This window comes from Tachypleus tridentatus, chromosome 9 (genome assembly GCF_004210375.1).
Source record: "Tachypleus tridentatus isolate NWPU-2018 chromosome 9, ASM421037v1, whole genome shotgun sequence".
NCBI classification, from domain to species: domain Eukaryota; kingdom Metazoa; phylum Arthropoda; class Merostomata; order Xiphosura; family Limulidae; genus Tachypleus; species Tachypleus tridentatus.
In genome coordinates, this window is record NC_134833.1 from 60344938 (window position 1) to 60352612 (window position 7675).

Here is a 7675-nt window from a genome sequence, read left to right on the forward strand (position 1 = left end):
AGAGGTCAATTGACAGGCAAATAATTTAGAACTAGTGAAATATGAGAAGACGATTGCTAGTCTATATAGTAATGTTTTGATGCCTACTCTGTATGTGGCTATATCTGTGTAGTCAAGGAAGTCATTGGGTTTCGATCTAGATAATATTTTACATGGAGAAAGCAAGTCACCCAAGAATGTAAACTGTAGTATTTTCTACTGGTAGGTTTTGTGAAATCTCGAAGTTTTAGGCTATTTTACATGTGAATAATAATTATCAGTACATGAATATCGCAAGTGGTTCTGGATAAACTCAAATCTCTAGTCGAAAAGCAAACCTTTTAGACAACACTGTAGGCATTTCCACAGCTAAATTTATTATCAGCGTACATTAAAATCCTACTGTCAGCCATTCCTATTTACATTTTAATTCTTTCCATCCGTATGATAAGAAAAGACAATTCATAAAAAACAGTTCCTATCTTTGAGACGTCTGTGCTCCAACAACACAGTCTTCAAATATAAAGCAAATGACATAACTCGTTATTTTAAACATCACAACTATTCTGACAACACTACTTAAAAGGCTAAACTTACTACATTCACTTTATCACAAGCTGCCTCCACTTTAAAGAAAAAAACATAGTAATTGAGTTCCTTTAGCCTTTACATATTATTCTTTAACTAGATTTAGTAGAATTGTCCAACGCATCTTTACCTCACCAACTAGAAATACACCACGTCTCACAACCTTTTTACCACTCCAACTGTAATTTCTTTTAAATATAAGAGAACTTTGAAAAACTGTTTATTGCAATTCAAATTATAGACTGGATCGTCTTTACACACACAAACTATTGGAACGCGCCATTGTGGACGAACTATTTGCCCAACATGGGATTATATCACCAATTTATCGACTCACTCTAGCTTTATCTTTTCACACAGAAGACCAATTCACCTGTATATCAGATTACATTATTTATTATATTCGCTGTTCTAGATGTAAACAACTCTATACTGAGTAAACTGTACACAGATTAGGTGACAGTTTCCATGAACATACATGACTTGAACGCAATGCCCTTAGCTATAAATAAATAAAGCATTCGTACTGGATAAATGAGGCAAATAAGTCTGATTTTTTTATACTCAAAGTAACTTTGTATTAATTCCAGTATCAGAGTTCATGGATTGGGATAATGTGAGCTTAACATATTTAATATATGAAGCATAATCACTATTAATGTTCAAAAATACTCGAATTTTGGGTTTCGTTTTGAAGCCATTACAAGTTTTGAGTGATTTTGTTTGTTAACTTCTTTATCACAATGTTATGTTCCATCATTCAAAGTGATCTCGCCAACTAGAAACATAAAATCATCTAAGAAATGAGTATACTGAAATAAAAACAGTTTAAATTAACATGTTCGTTATCAATCTAAACATTCAGAGAAACAAAAGCAAAACCAATAAATATAATATCCATGTCATACACAGTGAACTCTGTTAATGTTGTATGTTGGTCCGATCATTGTAAAGATCATAATCTAAACTTTTTTTTAAACATTCATTTTTGTGACTGAGTTATAATACAGTAATTGTCAATAAACTGTGTATTTTTTCTTGGAATATATGTCTAGTTTCTTATACTTACATTCAGTAAGCCAGTTTACAAAAATCAATATTTATTTATTTTATCAGGTGATTTAACTCATCTGTATTAGACATTTTGTTACGTAAGAAAAGTTCGAAGAAGAAGATCTCTTTTAACCTCATAAATTATTTGGTTTCGTCGATTTACCATTTCGTCGTTTTGTATTTATTTCAAACGAAAAATGCGTATTTAGTATTAATTTGAGTAAAGTCTTCGAATTCAAAATGACATTGGTAAAGGGAATAGTGTAAGCACAAAGAATGTGACTGCATTTTTGTTTTTAGAATTTTATCTAATTTGAGCAGTAGCGTCTCTATACACGAGGTAATCGATCACCTCTATTCTATAACTAGCAAAATAGACAAATCGAACTATGAAATAGAAATATCTGTAAGCTGTTATTATGTTAAAGCAACAAGGGGTACATTGTATCATGGAACGTGTGTTAGTTGAAAAGTTCTGGATTAAAACGAGGATTAAAGTACTTCTACTTATGGTAGGTACGTGTTCTATATATCAAAGTTTATACAGAAGATCTGGAACAGAACACAAAACTTAGTCTGAATATTAACCTAAAATTATGTGTCGTAACAGAAAAGTTAAAATGTTGCCGAAAAAGTAAAGCATTGGAGAAATGTCATTCCATTCTACTACTAGTTTTATTTTAATAACATCATAAATTATTTTCCTTTGGACCACTGAATCACCTCTCGTATATTATCTTTTTTGTATTTTATTTCCAACAAGAATGCATGTTCAAAAATAATTTACATAAAAGGCTAAAGATTCAGAATGACATCGATAAAATGAAGGATGATAGCATTCTAAGGTTAAAATTGTAGCGAATTTAAATACTACTGTTTCTTTGCACGAAGTACTCGAACGTATCCCTTTCATATCTGGCAGAATAAGCCCACCGAGCTATGAAATCGAAAAATTTCTTACCAGTTATTATTTTAAAACAACGACTGGAACACTAGCTCATAAAGCGTACGTATTTGTTAAAAATGTTATGGATTTATATATGGATTAAATAACTTCTAGCCTAGATAGATACGTGGGTTATTCACCTAACACACCAAGCTTATTACAGAAGCTATAGAAGAGAACACAATCATTAAAATATTGCAGGAGATGTAAAGCATCATAGAAAACATTTGATGATGAAGCACGTGTGTAGAGCATTTACTGTTTATCAAGAATATATGCAATAGCTTACTTAGAAAGCAATAGTATATTTGATAGAAAACTATATACTACACACATTTCTATTATATTTCATAAATGTTTCACATCTCACGTTTTCATCGATTTCTTGGTAACTTTTTTATTATTTTTAACCAGTGTTAACAATAAGTCATACAGGCATTAGGTTAGTAATAATAGCATAATTCAACTTAAAATCATTGCAGTTTATAAATATCTTACCAAACTACTTGTGGTTTGTGTGTAATAACCTACAGTTTGGTTGTGTAATCACTTAGTTAAAGACATTTTACAGTGATGATATCTCATCGTATAGGTGGATATCGGTACACAAGGTATTTACTAATTAGTTAAACAGTGTAGTTCATCCATTTGAGAATCAGGAGCCAAAATAATGTTTATTCTGAATATGCGGGATAAACAGTAAGATGATTGTAGAAAAATTGGGAGTGAAATAAGACTGTTAAATTTACGTGTACAGTTAATTTATTTTAAAATTAATACACTACAAAGAAAACTTATAATACAGTTTTACAATCGCAATTATGCCTTTATGCTGTCTTTTTTGAAGTTAAACATTAAGCTACATAATTGGCTCTCTATGTTCTTCCCACTAATAGTATTGAAACCCAATTTATAGATTTGTACATCCGCAGCTATATTGCTGTGCCATTGGAGTACACATCTCTGTGCTCGCTGCCAAGTGTAAATAGTAAAGCCAAAGACATGAACGCAATGATTCCGAGACCAAACGTTTAACTTAATGAATCAGTGTCCGATTGTGGATTGCAGCTTAGTTCTGCTGAAAGATCCTGTCATTTCCTCACAAGCGAGTGCCTTTGGTCAATAAGGATGCTCTCTCCAACGTGCCAATGTACCCAGCTGCCGTTTGATGCCTCTGTTTAACCTGAAGCTCCATTGTTCCATGAAATGAGAAAGCACCCCAGATTATGATGGAACCTCCTCCACTGTGTCATGTAGAAAACATCTCCGGTGGGATATCTTTATCGTGCCAGTAACGTTAGAAGCCATCTGAACCATCCAGGTTAAAGTTTTTCTCATCAGAGAACAAAACCTTTTTTCTATTTTTTACGTCCTTTGTTTGGTGCTTCTCAGGAAGGTTTAGCCGAGCTGTTTCGTGGTGTGCAAGGAGGCGTGGCCTTTCAAAACGTTTACGGTTTTTTAAAGCCTTTCTTTCGCCTTATTGTTCTTGAGCTGCATTCTGCGTTTTTAAGATTCTTAATCTGATTCGACGATCGGCTTGTGTTTTGCCGGACTACCCGTAGAATCCTCCTGCTCAACGCCGGCGTAATTTTCTTGGGCCGACCACTTGAAATTCTCGTTCCGAATCCTTCAGGGTCTTTTAAGGAATTTGCAACAGCAGTTTAACTACGCTCACTCTCACCAACGATGGCACGTTGATGAGACGTTCTTTTGCACCTCGACAATTCTGGTTCGTTCAAACTCTGCCATGTCTTTACCCAATTTAACACAGGCGATGTCAGTGGGAGATGTTGAGAACGCTAGTGCTTGAACACTAATGACTAAATTTTGTTACGTGTTTACCAATTAACGTTTCGTTTTTGTGTTTTCTTAAACTGTTGACCAGCTAGTATTTAGCCTAATTTCATAGTGTTCACATATTTCCTAGTAAATGCTAAAAAAACTTTATTTTTATTTCCTCTTTTCTTATTTTCATATTTCGAAACTCTACTCAAATATGTGGTTGTGTCTGACAACGCAAAATGCATGTTTTTCTTTATGTTTATTGGCCTTAAGAATTTCGCCAGCAGTGTATATATGTGTGTGTACTATTATTACACGTACAAAAGTGTATCCAATTCATGTATTTTTTGTGAAAGGCGAGGGACAAGGAAACGGATAAACATATTTAATTTATAATCGTTAGTTATATGAAGAATTTGCAAATATAAGTCTATGGATTTATAATATTAAAATAGGTTCATGGACTTGAAACTCTATATTTGCGGATTCGATATTTTGCAAAGACTGTAGCGCAAATAGCTAAAAACCTCATGAAAGAAAAAACTATACGTTGCACTAATCGCTAGTTTATTATTAGTAAAATATATTACACATGAGGTATAACGAAACTTGTATGATTACAAATAATTTATTTCACTTACTCAGTTTGTACGTTAATTTTTTGTGCTAAATATTTTACATTTAGTTACCCCTTTCTTTAATATGTCAATTTTCCAGTTATTTTTTCTTTCCGTGTTCACACAATATCTAATTGACTATCGTACACAATTCTTTAACTCATTATTATCACTGATTGTTCATAGAATGATTTATATTTGTCTTTGACGATTTATTTATTTCTATAACTATTTAATATAATGTTTAATAGCATATAATAATTTTTGCTTTCAATTTTGACTACTTTAATTGCAGTGAACATCATCATTTCATTATAACCTCTTTAAAAAAATATTATATTACACTTGAGTTATACCTTTCTACTACCGATAAATATTCAACATCATGTAGCTCATGCTTGGTACGTCATTAATTATAACATCACGGTGAGGCCACTTGATTCGCAGTTCCTAAATATGCTCTTTCTGCGTAAGTGTGTTAAACTGTGATATTTATTTCCACGCTTTTTTGGTAAGAATATCGCACGAGTCAATGGTGTATTTCAGTGACTGGTTAACTTTTCCCTTGTATAACTGCTTTAATATTATATGTTTATTTTAATACCTACGTTTCTTTCATTCATTGAGTATAGCGAAAATTCCGCTTATCTCTGAATTTGTAGAAGATTCACGAGTGTAAGAATCAACAATATATGTTTTTCATAGTTGCCAACCGAACTTTCTAGAATCTTGCCTAAAGTTGATAAATCGATGCGTCAGAAAGTGTATTGTTGGTCTGCTACACTTATTATAATAGAAACCTCTGTAGGTATAACTGTGATTAGGGCTTATTAATAGGAAAACTACAGATCTTTTAAAAGGAACATTTATAGGTTTTGAACATTACAAATCGTTAACTTCAGTAAATTAACATCAGACGTTAGTATTTCTACGAGAACATTTGAAATTTTCGTCGGTGACAAAACTAATATGTGAAGAAGACAGACAGCTTCCTGCCAAGTGAAGAATACCTGTGTATCAACAAAGAATAAATTCGCTCATCGTGAAACGTCGAAAAATATTCAGTTTCAGACCAGATGGAAGACTCAGTATTGTTTGTAAATTTGTAATACTGTTGTACATAAATCATTACTTTTAATAACTGTCATTATTAATTGTATTGTTGTTTGTATATTAAACTATATTTGTGTTAAAAAAAGAAAGTTGTATGTATCAATGTTTTTGGGAAATTTTATACATATCGACATTCAAATAGCTTCTGAATTAAGGTTGAGTTATTTCAATATCGCAGAAACTCGGGTTTCTTTTATTAGCTTTATACATTTAAATAAAGAGATAATTTTCAAATACTCTTATTTTCACTTTTTCTTATTTGAAATTGGTGGATGTTTTGTTCGTTGAAATGTTCTGTGTGAGAATAATACAGGAGACTTTATAATTAAAAAAGAAAGAATACACATTCCTTCTTTAAAGAAGGAGCTGATAAAACCACAATAGGATGTTTAATCAATGATCCCATTGAATCACCACAACTTAACCTTATTTAATAAACCACTATAAGTATAACAGTTTCGTTGCTTTATGAAAGTTTTATTTTCCAGATAAAGGTATTCGAGAGTTAAACAAATACCAAAAAGAAGGAAACCACTACAGATTCAGATTTTTATACGACAGGTAAGGTGTAGAAGATGGTCCTCATTAGCCGTTAAGTGATCCGTTGAATCTGTAAATATCAGTTTTATTAAAATAATTAGATATTACAATCAATTCACTTAGAAGAGAACTAATAACGTTTCATGTAATACGCCACTCAAATTGTTTAATACCAAAAGTTGTAGAAAATGACAAAAATACTGACCAGTGTTATAAACTAGGAATAATACAATGTTATCTTTCATTTCATAAATCTTAGTTACTTATCATTTAATATATATTTCATTATTTTACTTTATTTCAGATTCTAAACATGTAGTAGTTAATATTTCTTCAATGATGTTGTATTTCACTCCCCAGTAAAATGTGTTATTATATATGTAGTTATAGATGTATAGGACATCAACAGGACCTAGTTGCCTATGGTATCCAGTAAACGTATAACGTTCATTGTCTTTAAACGTAGTAATTAATAACAATATTTACATTAATTTAAACTTAACTTTGATGGAAGTTTTTACTTAATCTGAAACTCTGATACAATAATTGTTAACACAATGACTAACCGTTATGCAACACGTGATGTTATTTGAGACTACAACCATCTAAAATGTTATTACAAATAATAATGTTAAAAGACTTTTCAACAAATAAGATGTTCATCTTCTGATATAGTTGTTTACTTTATTGCTTATTAACTTACGTATTCACACACAGCTGCTAATCAATGCAGTGAGTGTAGATTCTGGATTCACTTTAGCTTCTTCAAACTTCTCGCTGATACATTGTTGGATTTCCCGCATATTCAAGTAAATAAGTTTTTAGGTTATGTTAGATATTACAAGATTGGAAATTTTTAGAAATATAAAATGTGTATTTTTAACGTTTCAGAACTGAATTGTAGCTATCTTGTAGGATATCACATATAAAACTGTCTTGAGTGATTATAATTTTTTTAATTCATATCTTTCTTGATAACTCCCAAACCGTAACGTATGTCTTACCTAAATACACTTACAGTATTTGAAGACTTTTCCTCTTGAATTGTATATCTGTT

The 7675-nt window shown here is 31.4% G+C and overlaps 1 long non-coding RNA gene across 2 annotated transcripts in view; it reads left to right on the forward strand.

The window, feature by feature from the left end:
* LOC143227090 (uncharacterized) overlaps window positions 1–7675 on the forward strand; it is a 246500-nt gene that overhangs the window by 64468 nt on the left and 174357 nt on the right. The window lies entirely within an intron of this gene.